Genomic DNA, 14,203 nt, shown 5'->3' on the forward strand with positions numbered 1-14,203 from the left:
TCCTTCTTGTCATGTGACGAGAGCAGCCACTGTCAATATACCATTCGTCGTCAAACTGCTCGTCACTGATAACCTGCAAAATTTAAGCAAATTTAGGAACCCAAAGTCTCTTGGGCCATGGTGAGTCTTTTACGGAATAGGGAATTGCAACCAAAAGATCAACCATATATGTTCTTTTTATTAAAGTGGTTTCATCTTTTCGTTTGATGGTGTAAACTTTGATTTTATTTTTATCTTGTTTTAACTGGGGTGTGTTATTGTTAGATGGTTTCTCATCTGAGGTTTTCTTTGGAGTCCTAGAGTTAGCTGCCTTTTTGGTATTTTGGACTTCAGAATCTGAGTACAGCTTTCCCTTTCCTTTGATATCCTTCATAGAGTTGAACTTTGGTTGAGGGTGAGGTGGATGAGATATAGGACCGAAACTTGACTTTCGGTTCTGAGCACTTGTGTTGGGACCGAAACTAGACTTTCGGTTCTGAGCTCTTGTGTTGGGACGGAAACTAGACTTTCGGTTCTGAGCTCTTGTGTTGGGACCGAAACTAGACTTTCGATTCTTGGCATAGTAAGAGTTGGGACCAAAACTGGTCGTCCGGTTTACTTGACTGCATGACTGGCAGTGATTGACCTGTGCTTCCTTTTTCATCTTTAGATTAGAAGCTTTTTCAGAGCGAACATAAGTGTGGTTTTGGGATTGCCAAAACTGTTTTCTCTCATTGAGGTTCTTCATGTATCTTTTGTTCCTCTGGCGTTTCTGTTCAGCAAGTTGCTCTTGAGTCATGTGAATGTTGGCCTTTGGTTTCGTTTTCTTCTCATGAGCTTCGGTTGTTGTTGATGATTTGCTTGTAGCTTTTAGTGGTTCCTATGGTATATCTTTTGTACCACTTGTGCTGGGTTTATCGAAGCTTGAGGGCTTGTTGAGGGGTTCGGGTATTTAGCGTCCCTTATTTCTCCATGAGGTTTGCTCTGACAGACCAACTGTTTCATCTACATTATCGATGGGAGCTGACTAGAAGAAGTTATCACACCCTTCATCATTATCTTTGTCAACCATTAATGTCAACTCCGCCGTTTGCTTCTTAGTTACACCAGTCACTGCATACACTTGGTTTGCAGTCGTTTGTACCTTCTGATAAATAACTGCTTGTTCTTTGATTTTCTTGGATTTGTCTTTGGACATCCGAGCGTATTCAACCGAATTTTCAGATATTAGTGATTTTGGTGCTTCGGGTTCGCTCTTAAGAAATTCTGAACAGTTGACCTCATTTGCTACAGAGATTTCACTCATCTCACTTTCCTCATCAAATTCAGAAGTGGTTTCCAAATTTATTTTATTTTCTGAACTCAATTTGGCATTGGATGAGTCAAACTTCTGTACAGTTTTGGTCTTTATTTTTAATTTATCTTTTTCGTCCAGTAAATTCTTAAGCATGCATTTGTGTTCTTTAGACTCAATGAAAGATTCAATTTTGTTCAGTCCATATTTGTAGGTGACAGAAACTTCATCCAAGGACATTATAGATTCACATTCAGCAATGACTTCGTCCTCCTTAAATTCAAGGAAAGACAAAATCATTTTATGAGTCTGTTTTCCTATCTCACAATCTAAATGTAACTGGGTGATGTTAGTATATAACAGTTTAGCAATCAAACCGAAAACATTTCTTTGTTTCAAAATTTCAAATTGTCTCTTTGCAAATAAATAAGTTCATCCCTAGCCCTACTTAACTCTAACTCCTTCTGCTGAATCCACATCTTTCACTCCTCACTCTTGGAAGACTCCCTGTTGAGTTGGTCAGTTAGGTTAGAATTAGCTAGGCGAGTTTGCATAAGACTTCCACTTAAATTCCAAAAGTTGAATTTTAATTCATTTAAATCTTTTTCATAGTTTGTTATTGGCACTTTATGAGATTGTAGGATAGTTTGTACCTTCTTGATCAATTGATTGCAATCACTGATCTTTTCACTTATGGGCTTGGCAGCGAAACATCTGTCTTCCATGACCTTCGCTTCCTCATGCTTACTTTCGGTTGTAACCATTAAGCATCTCCCAGCCGACTCATCAACTCCTTCTCTCGCCACAAATGCTCTTCCATGCGAGGGTCTTCGTACCTCTTCATCCTCAGAATCTGTGGACCAGACTTCCACTCCACCAAATTCATCATCAATAACGTTTTCCTGTACAATCAAAGCATTCATAGAAACATTAGTAGCTTTCTTCTTCTTTATCTCCTCCAGCTTTCTCATGTAGTAAGTCTCATCATCTTCACCATCCTTCTTCTCAGCTATCTTCCTTAGCATGCAATCCTTGGCAAAGTGGTTCTTGCCATGACAGTAGTTGCAATCGTACCCTGAGTCTCCCACAAGCTTATTCTCCTTCTTTTCATCGTCCTTTTGAGTGGTGATCTTCGATTCTTCTTTCACTTTTTCAGAACTATAGCTTCCCTGCCAGTTTCGGTTCTTGTTGATCGGGAACTTTCTGCGAGCAAACTTCTTTGGGTTTGTGACCATCATAGCATATTCTTCATTGGACAGGTCACATTCTGACATATCAGATTCCTCCTCTTCTTCTGCTACATTCTTGCTCTTAGAAATGAGGGCCAGTGAACCCACACCCGAAATTACCTTCGCTTCCTTTGTCACCATGCTTTCATGGGATTTGAGTATACCAATCAGTTTCGCTAGTGAGTATGATTTAAATTGCTCATGAGCCTTCACGGTCGAGACCACTGCCATCCATTCGGGCCTTAAGCCATTCATGAATGTCAACTTTTGTTCGATCACCTTCCTTTCAATACCATACTTCATCATCTTGCTAAGCAAATGGTTGAACCGATCGAATGTCTGAATGAGTTTCTCTTTAGGATTTTGTTCGAAAGCACCGAACTCAAAGAGCAGTAGGGTTTGAATCGAGTGCTCTAGATCCTCATCAGTTGAATATAATTACTTCAACCTATCCCATATTTCTTTAGCTGTTGTGCATGCACTAACCATACGAAAAGTGTCAGATTGCAAAGCGAATCTTATCATTCTCATGGCTTTAACGTTGCACAACACTTTGTCTTTTTCGTCTTGAGGGATCTTATCTACGTCCGCCAAGAGTTGATTATACTCCTTTTGAGTCTTGACCGTTCGGTTTGTTCCAGAGTGAACAAACGGACCCAATGTTATTGCTTCCCAGATGAGATAACCGTTGTCTTCAGATCCAACGACATAGTCTTCAAAGTGATGCGCCCATACTTCATAATCTTGAGTGTAGAGAATGCGAACCCTCGTAGTGGATCCTATACTATTGGAGATGTTGATTGGATTGACTTGAGAATCGTCGTGAGACATGATGATAAACTTCTTCTTTTAATCTGCTTGAATCAGACTTGTAAAGTTGAAACTAGGGTTTTATCGAACAACAGATACACCGTCGACAAGATGAAGACGACTTCTATATATTCAATAAAAGCGGAAACCCTAATTGATTCTTCAAACATAAGAGATGCGTATATATTACACAGTCTCCTGCTCTGATACCAATTGAAGAGAATATTGAGTTATAGATCGATAGATTCTAAACAGAAAAACAACAATGAAGTAATCAAAGAACACAATAATTGATCAAATGGTGTCGAATGATTAATAACTCACACCTCAGAAGAGCTCGATGAAGAACTTCGACTGTAGAGGTGTGCTAGGGTTACAATGCAAAGTAATTGATGAGATCGATAGCCTTAAAGCAATACATGCATGCAATATATAAATGGTAACCCTAATGATTATCCACGGTTGGACAGGCCCAGACTGGGTAAACTAAATAGACTAACGAACCGAGCCCACGACGCAACACTTAGACCCAACAATCTCCCCCTTTGCGTCAATGAGGTGAGAGACTACTTCGGCTGAGTTAGACTACTTCGGCTGAGTTACTTTGATCTTCTTTACAACCTTGAACAGCCTAGGAATAATGGCAAGAAGAGTTTGCCGAAACAGAATATACCATCGAAGCATATCTGTAAACAGCTTCTTATCGGCTTCACTGTTCTAATTACATCTATGAATAATATCCAAAATGTGTTCCAAACAAGCGGTGGAGAATAGGTGTTTGTCAAATAGAGCGAACAGACATTTTTGACCTTAGCCCCTCGTGAACATAACAATGTGAAACTTGGGATCGATCTTCCCCTTAACCATCGCATTCACATCGCCTGCCCTTCCAATCGCCTTCATAGTGGTTCGCTTATGAATAGCAGCAACGATCTCCTGATCCATCTTCGTGACTTCATGAGTTTAACATACGAGCATTCGCTTGATGTAATCGATAATAGGCTGATACTCCTGTGGATTGGTTAGCAAAATATTATTAAGAAGTATCCAGTCGTGAGGGTTCAAGTTCGGTAGGTCAGCCAGGGAAATCATATGAACGGAGCTATTAGAGCCTCGGGTCACCTTTAACTTGATGTTAATGAATTTCCCTGCCGAAGTGGGCTTCAACACCTTGACCGTTGTAATTTTCTGATTGCTCCAGGTCAGATATTGTGGATGAGCAAACTCCAGATAATACTCGAGCAAATCCCGATCGACCTTCGGGTCTGGAGAAGGAATGCCAGCCGTCGACTCAAAACAGTGGAAGATGAATGCCTTTCGGGAGATGGGCATGTCAAACTGTGAGTCCTTAGAGTTCTCAAGCCCGAACGATGAAACCGGTTCGAGCCAATGAGTGCTCGGGGAATCAATAACCTCTCTTAGAAGCGATTCCATAGTCCATTCAGGAAACATGGACTTCTTCTGTTCCAACAATTCGTTCGCTTTCAACTCATTGTCAAGAAGTTCCTTCTCTTTCTGAAGTCTTTCCCGAATCTCCTGATCAGTGGGCTTGACTTTCAAACTTTCATTTTTCGAAGCATTCCCTCCTGTATCATTGTCATCATCATTTTCATCCACATCATCGTCTCCAATTTTCTTCTTTTTCTTGTCCTTCATATTGCCCGAAGCTTCATTAACCTTCGGCTCAGTAGTGACTTTCGGTTTGGGAGGTGGATGAGGTTGGCCTGTGCCCTGAGTTACCTTATCTCCCCCTTGTTTCGGAGGGACACCAGACTCCGGAACACCTTCAATCCTGCTTAACACGTCCAAAGCAGGTCGCAGCTTTTCAGCCAAGTGGCGTCGGATGGAGATAGTAAGGATGGAGTCATGGGCTTCCAGGAGATGCAGGAGGATGGTATGCACATCACCGACAGAACTCTTAATTAATTATCGCTTGGTTTTCAATTCTTCAATCTCCTTTGTTGCAGATTTGAGCTTGAGATTCTGAATTTTAAGCTGGGAAGTTTGCTTATCCAGCTCATCCATAATTTTATTTTCAACTACAAGCTCAGCTTCAAGTTGAGTCAGCCGATCATCAATCGAAGTATGAAGCTCTTGGTTAGCAGCCTGAATGGATTTGCGAGCTTCCTCGAGATGTGTCTTTTTGGCTGCCAGTGAACGCGTAAGATGATCAACCGAAGCGTTCACTGTTTCAGCATTCTTCTTGGCAGCGACTTGGAGGGAATCGAGAAATATCTGTGTCTCTGAAATTAGTTTTTCGACATTTGCGGTCGCCTGCTTGCAATCTTTGGTAGAAGCTTCAACTGCAAGTGAAGCTTTTTGGTAGGTTGAGGTGGAGGCTTCAATCGCTTTAGCAGCGCTGGAGATGGAGGTTTCATGTTCTTTCACAACCGATGAGAACAGGGCTTTGAGAGCTGCCTCTGAATATGCACTGGCAGAAGATGAAGAGAGCAAGAGATCAAGTTTGTGGGTCACAGTCTTGAGATCCTTTTTGGTAATAGGGGCTTCATCATCTTCATCACTCTGTACGCGATAAGGACTAAAATAAGTGGAATCAAACTCAAAGTCTTCACTGCCAAGAACAGGTTCAGAATCATGTGATCTAGGTGGGGATAAAGGTGCTGATGTAACAGGAGGATCAGAAACAAATGGAATTTCCCCCTTATCAGATACGTTGACACGAACAGTAGGTTCGGTTGGATGAGTGGTGGTGGTAATGACGGTAGTGAATAGTGGGGTTGGAATTGGGATAGTGGTTGCAATTGTAGAGGAGACAGGTGGAGGACAGGGAGCGATAGTAATAGGAACCGAAAGTGGAACAGAAAGAGGAGACGAGTTTCGGTTACTATTATTGGTAGGTGAGGGTGGAAGCGAATTACCTCTAGGTGGACTATCGGTTTCAGTAGCTTCGTCGTCATTTGACTCAGGATCACGCTGGCCATTAGAAAGAACATACTCGGAGTCACTAGTGGATGGGGAAGGAGACTTCGGTCTACGAGCCTGCTTTTTGGTCTTGCGTTTCCTTGGAGCATTAGACTCGGCCTGCTCTAACTTGTGTTTCTTAGGAGTAGAAGCTTTGGATGATTGACCAACCTTTTCCCCTTTGTTATCAGACTTCTTCCATCGCTTTGCAGGCTTGTCTGCAGCGTCCAACGAGCTTTGCATCTCAGGAGTAAGCGGTCGTGGACCCGAAGGAGAAAGCTTTTTGTAATCTGCCATGACATGAGTCGCACTGAATACACAGCGGTACATAGATTCTGGAATTGACCCGATAAAGATAAACTTGGAGGGATCTGAGACAAGGATCCTCGTCGTATGAAATGTAGCAATCGAAGACATGAGGGAATCCGCCATAGTGGGAACAGTAAACTTTTCCATCGCCCAACGGGTGACGATAGTCAAAAATCATGCACAAGAAATTTTAGTGTACCTTGAAGAAGAGCTTATACTCTGAACAAGTTGAGCCCATAGGATCGAGCCATAGTCCAAATTAATCCCATGATACGAACCATATAGAATGATCATAAAAGCCCTGCTCGTACCGTCTGAACCAGCAGCCCTCTCCGATAAGCCCTTGGAGAGGAGCGTTAAGAGTCCATTCCATTGAGGAGGAAGAGAAGACTTCTTGAACTTGGTGATTGTTGTGAGAAGCTCCGTGTATCCCATATCATAGAGCATCGAGTACAGTTGAGTGGTAGTGATGGAATCTCGGTTAACCACTGATTCAGCAGCAGGAAGGCGTAGTAATGAAGAAAACCTAGCCTTTGAAATTTAGGACTTTTGATTGACGATTTCGAAGAATATACGCTCCTTGGCTTTATCATAAACGGCAGAGGAGTAGACGGCAGAGAGCATCGACATTGGAACACTTTCCACCTGTGTGAGAGCGACCACCAGTGGTGAATACTTGAGACATTCGGCCACATGTAGCATATACGCATCATAGACAAAGAGGTTGAGTTCGATGACCAGATTCTGATTAGGTTTGATGGTCAGAAGAGTGGATTGAGCGGATTGATCAAAAACCGATGAAGATTTAGCCATTGTTGCAGGTGGGAAGAAGAAGATGAACAGTGGAATATCGTCGATGTGTTTGTGAGAGATAAAGAAGAAATGGTAAAGGAGTCCAAGAGGTGCGAGAAAATCTTTTATACCATCCCTAGGAGAGAGAAAAATTCGCTGTGATGATGATTTTATCTCTGAAGCGTCGCCAGAAAAAGAGGGATTTGACAGCCTGGTATCGTCAGCAGGCGTGATATCAGGTGCCGTTTCAAATTCACACGCCTTTTTCACCTTATCTCGTGTTCAAATTTTGAACCGTTTCGCTTTCATGCTGACTCACCCTTATTTGTTTTTTATTAATAAAAAAATCAACACCACCATAAATTAGATACATCCTTTCGCGTTATTGTAATCAACTGTCGCTTCTTCATAATAAAGGAAACCACCATATCTGTTAGAATCGAAAGCATAAATCTGAAAATTACCATTAGTACCACGAACAAGAATTTGGAAAATCATAAAGACCTTCGTGCAAGAGTGTGCCAATGATAAAGAAATAAAGAAAAATATTTGTGGGATTTAAGTGATGTCTATTGAGACATGAAACTGATGATCTCGGGCACGAATCTCTTCCTTAAAAGTCTAGAGAGACTGAGAAGTGTCTGTGTGGTTTCCCGTGAAATACGATCAAATGTTTGTAAAGAAACATTGAAAGACATCTTATCAATTGTAGGATTTATAGGGTAGCTTACATTCAACCGAACCTTGATAATTGAAATAAGACCGAAAGTAGGGTGAAGTACTTGTGAAACCGATATGGTTTGTTGAACAAGTAGGTTTGAAAAAATATATTAAGTGACTAGAAATTAGTAATAAATCTCAAAAAAAAAAATGGATCTTATGGGAAGAAACGTCATGGTGTTAGACAGTTTCATAAAGATCACGCAAAAAGAAAAAGAGATTTCGTGAGGTAACAAGTAATAGCTTGAACATTAGAGTGTTCACCGTCAATGCATTCAAGGTGTTGAATTTTGGGTTTCACATAGCTCGTGGTAGACAAAACTAAGATCATCAACACAGAAATTGTGTAACCATAAACCTCAGTGGTGAAGTCTGAGAGTCTCAAGGGTTACGAATGTGAAGCGGAACATGATGGAGAAAAGTGAGGTGGTTAAGGAACCGAACGTACCTGTGCTATATTAGAATGACAAAGCAGAAAGCTCTTAACGCATTATGAGAAGAGTAAGGTAGCTCGTGACTTGAGTGATTTAAGCAGCCTGATTGGGAAGAAACGATTGGTGTTTATCGAATCATTAAGGCTTCACTCAGAGTCATGGAGGCTTCGGTCTACATGCAGCAGCATGCTTCTAGGGACACTTAACTAGTACAAAGATAAGAATGTTATACCTGCCCCATCGTCATTATGTTTCGCATCTGTGACCTTGAATTACGAATTGAGAGATAAAACTTAAGAAACACACAAAAATATTTTTGTAGTTTTTGGATAATAAGAACAGAAGAGAAAAAAAATATTTTTAGATTTTTGGTATTTCTGAAAAATAATAAAAACAGAAAAAAAATATTTTTGGATTTTTGGAATATTTGAAAAAAAAATAGAAAACAAAAAAGAAACTAAATATAAACACACGAAAGAATAAGAAGGCTTTATAAAATTATACAACCGAAACCATTCCTTAGAAAAGATGAAGCGAAATAGACCGAGCGTTCGGTTTATTTCGGTTCCCAAAAATTAAAGAGCCGAAATAGACCGAGCGTTCGGTTCATTTCGGTTCCCAAAAATTTAAGAGCTGAAATAGACCGAGCGTTCGGTTTATTTCAGTTCCCAAAAATTCAAGAGCCGAAATAGACCGAGCGTTCGGTTCATTTCGGTTCCCAAAAATTCAAGAGCCGAAATAGACCGAGCGTTCGGTCTATTTCGGTTCCCAAAAATTTAACGACAAATTTTTAAGACTTCTTCGAATTTTATACTTCATTGTGTATATCATTTTGTCACGGGGGAGCATAGTAATTATTTATTCATTCAAGATCATTCTCATGACCATTTGAAAGCTTTATAATCATGTTTTTGATTATAAATCGGGGGAGAATTTGGTATGGTCATTCGAAATTGGATTTGTGACTTTTCAATTTTAAGATTTTTGATAAAGCTTGTGGTAGAATTATGAAGGTAGCTTTTACAGTAGCAGTTCTTCATCGAGCTCTTCTAAAGCCTTTACATAGAAGTATCATTTACAGTAGGAGTTCTTCATCGAGCTCTCCTAAGAACTTGTTATATCTCCGAGTTCTATTATTCTCTCGATCAAGTGGCGTTACGAATCTTAAAATTTGGGTATTACATGATAATTTTTGGTGGCTTATATCATTAGCTTATTTGAAGATCATTGTGACTTGGAGGGGGAGCTCTTCAAAGATAAGAAGCGATTCGGTTTCTTAATTCTTAAATGGGTTTTTATGGCAGGTTTGGCTTTATTGAAGATCTTTGGGATTACATCAGAAAATGAAGGTTAAAGACATTACTTCAGTGCTTGGTTTATATATCCTAGAGCCCGTTTTTGAAGACTATTGAAGAATCAAGATTCGTGGATTGCTTCAAATATTCCTCGTTGCAAGATCATTTCTCATTTGCTAGATGCTTGTTTTGGAAGTTAAAGCATTGTCATCCATTCCATACTTTGAGGGGGAGATTGTAGGGTTTCAAAGTACTCCATGGATGATGGCGATGGGCCCCCTTGATGAAGTGTAGGTTAAAAGCCCAAAACTGGTCTTTTCCCTATAAATAGTCATGTATTATTCATAATTAGGGTTAAGAGTGAGGCAAGATGTAGCCGCCAGGTTGTGAGGTTTCTTGTAGAGTTAGATTCTTTATTTTAAAGTGTAATCTATTCCTCATAATTGAATAAATCGAGTGATCATTCGACAAAAAAAAAGATTGTTGGGTCTAAGTGTTGCGCTGTGGGCTCGGTTCGTCAGTCCATTTAGTTTACCCGGTTTGGGCCTGTCCAACCCTGGATAATCATTAGGGTTAGCATTTATATATTGCATGCATGTATTGCTTTAAGGATATCGATCTCATCAGTTACTTTGCATTGTAACCCTAGCACACCTCTACAGTCGAAGTTCTTCATCGAGCTCTTCTGAGGTGTGAGTTATTAATCATTCGACAACATTTGATCCATTCTTGTGTTCTTTGATTACTTCATTCTTGTTTTTCTATTTAGAATCTATCGATCTATAACTCAATATTCTCTTCAGAAATTATAAAGAATACATATATTTGAGTGTGTTATATGTCCTATTATTGAACATAATACATAACAATAACATAGTGTGTTAATAATGATGAATACAAATATAAAAAGAGGAAAACAAGTAAAATTAAATTTCCATAAACATTACATATTCTAAATGATTAAACTTTATCTGAGATTGAACCCCAAAATCTACCGAATAAATAAAGATCATTTTTTCCAAATATCAACTTCTCATTGAATTTAACATATGTCATTTTTTTTTGAAAATTTTAGAATTGTTTTTTTTTCACTTTCTATTTTTATATATTTTTTACTTTTTTATTCAAATTTCACATATTTTGAATTTAACTTAATTATCTTTATTAATATATTAATTAATGTGTATTAAAGTACATAGGAATCTTCCATTTGTAAATTCATATTTCTATTAATATATTAATTAATGTATAGCAACCTTCCATTTGTGAATCCATATTAATTAATATTATTAGTATAGATTAATTAAGACAAAATTACAAAAATGGTTCTTGTGGTTTACCAAAGGTCACATAGTCAGTCTTTGCTATTTTTTTGACGAACATGGTCCGTGTGATATCCACAACTTGTGGGCATTGTTATTTTTACTCACACCGTTACTATTGGTCTTTTTAGGTAGGAGAGACTGAGTTTGTAACCATGCATAAACCATACGGACCATTTATGAAATTTTGTCTATATTTTATGTTTATGAGTTTGTGGCTTTTCCACACATTTACTTCTTAAAATGTCACTTTGAACTTTGTAAACTACTACTTTCACCCTTCATTTTCTAAACTTTCGTGTTTATCCTCCATGGTATATATATAATTTGATTAACTTTAATAACTTTTGTTCGTTAACCAAGAAATTATTTTTGATGTCAATTTAGAAATTTAGTTTAAATTCGAGTTTGTCTACGTTTCGATGTATTTTTTTTACGTTTTTGTCATAAAATAAATCAACTGTTAATGCGGAAAAGTGTAATAGAACAACCATATGAACACCACGATATAAAATAGAAAATCCAAATCGGGAAAAACCACTATGAAAGCGACACTCTTATTAAAGGGTTTTGCTGCTAAATCTTTAAGGAGAGATGTGAGTAAATAAGATATTGGAATGAATAAAATAGGACATTTAATAGCTTTATATAATAGCCTTACAAAGCGTCCTAAACAAACTCTAAAACGTGTAAATAGGAAACATTCCTAATATATGACTAACTTGATAGCCAAGCAAATAAGGATTAGGATCATTACTGTAACATCCCAAAAATCAACATTAAATTATCATTTTTAAAATCCAACCAAAAGCCATAATTGTTTACAAAAAATTGTTTCCAAATATAATAGTCACTTATCAGAGTATCCTAAAATCAAAAGTCATAAAATCAGAAGGATGTGCACGATCACGCATTTGCTTTTCCCCGATCATCTGAAGTACCTATAACATAAAACTCAAATCGTAAGCCAAAGCTTAGTGAATTCCCCCAAATACCACACAACAGAACATATATACAAAACATTTACTAGGTCAAGAACCTCCTCGTTGGATTAACCCTGGCCCACAACCTTCCGGTTGGATTGCCCTGGCCTACATCCTTTTGGTTGGATTGCCTAATACATACTAGGTCCACAACCTCCTGGTTGGATTACCCCTGGCCCACAACCTTTGGGTTGGATTTCCCAGGTTTGCTGAATGACAGCACAAAGTAGTATAATCTTAACCCCCACCAAACTTTGTCGACATATATAACAGATGAAACACATAACAACAGCCCGATAATCATGTAGATCTTAACTAATCACCTTATCATAGAAATAATTAGAATCCACAATCTACTGGGCTGGCATTGGTGCCTTCGACCCACAAGTGTAGTGAGGAAAACTGACATCTCAGTCTGAAAAGATAGTTGAACACAACACAACTCCGAATACCAACTCTACTAGTTACCTTTACAACAAACAATGACCAAATCTCAGACAATAGCTCAAAATACCAAAAATACCCCTAGGTCAATCTTGGTCAAAGTCAAAGGTTAAAAGTCAACCGAGTTGACTCAGGTTGAGTACGCCCAGCGTACTCAGCATGCACGCCTGGCATACATACAATCCAGATACGAGGGATTAAGGGAGTACATACAACATAGTTAGAAGGAAGCCCATCGTACTCCCCTGCTAGCCTTTCCTTCTAATAAGAGCTTAATCTATTAAGTCCTTTCGTCCAAAACCCAGATCTAGACCCGAATAGTGTTCTAAACCATAAAGTTTCCAACTTTATGATCTTACATGACTATTAAAGGTCCAAATCTTAAAACCCTAACTTCTCAACCCATTAAGACACCATAACCTTTGCATTTAAGGACTAGAAGGGCCAATATCACATTTTTATCACTCTAGACACCCTAAAACGTCCAAAAGGACAACTCATTTGGTCTAGAGTAGCTCATACTCAAAAGGACCAAGATTATGGGGCTAAAAGCACAAAAACCATATCTAGAAAGATCTAATGAAATACCCAACAAGTTCAGAGCTTTATATCTCTAAATGAAGCTTGAGAACAAGATGCTTCTTGATCCAAAGAGGTCTTAAGCTTCTAAGGTGAATCCACTTCCTTCTTCATCCTTTAAGAACACCAACAACAATCTCTAAGGCTCAAAATGCTCACAAAGGTGGATTAGGGTTTGCAAGATATGAACTGGTTCTCAAGAATGATGAGGGAAGGAGTCTTGAGGAGTTAATGTTGCTTAAATTGGGTCCAAACCCTAAAAATTAGGGTTTGACATTCGGCCACATATGCCCAACATACTAGGCAAAGGCCCATTTCTCACTTACGGATCCTACGTATGAGTCGGATCACATATAGTAACTTTCATTTATTAACTCAAAAATATGTATTATATTTGAGTTTGTCTATGTTTCGATGTAATTGTCTTACATATTCGTGCTTAATTCTATGTACGTTTTCTACGTATGAGTCGGGTCATATGTAGTAATTTTTGTTCGTTAACTTAAAAAAAAATAATTTTTTGTGCTTATTTTTATGTATGTATCGTTATAAGTTCAAGGTGGTCAACATTTCGACATAAATTTAGAACTATCATTCATTAGTTTTACAAAAAATTTACTTGCTTTTTTTTATGTACGTGTAGATATAAATTCGAGTTCGTCTACGTTTCGACATAATTATTCTACGTTTTCTTGCATATTTTTATGTATGTGCTTATTTTTTCGTTCGTGCTAATTTTTTTTACGTTTCGACGGATTGACGATTATATTGATAAATGTTATGTCAAAACGTAAAAAAATAAGCATGAAAAAAAAATAACAAGACTACTGATATAGCATTGGGTAAGCATGTTATAGAACCAAAGATGTTTTTTGGAAGTAATATAGGAAATCATACGTTTATTTTAAGAATGTCTTTAACGTATTCAGATAACAAGATTCTTATCACATTTCAAAGAAGACAATTTTCACTGGTTGTATATTTTGCGAAGACAATAAAAAAGAGCCAATGACAGTCCTTATCGACGGTAGGGGTTGTTTTTTAGACAACCAATGTTGACTCATGAGCAGTTGTATCTTGTATTTTCCTGA

This window comes from Lactuca virosa, chromosome 8, assembly GCF_052849685.1.
Source record: "Lactuca virosa cultivar CGN04683 chromosome 8, Lactuca_virosa_CGN04683_v6, whole genome shotgun sequence".
NCBI classification, from domain to species: domain Eukaryota; kingdom Viridiplantae; phylum Streptophyta; class Magnoliopsida; order Asterales; family Asteraceae; genus Lactuca; species Lactuca virosa.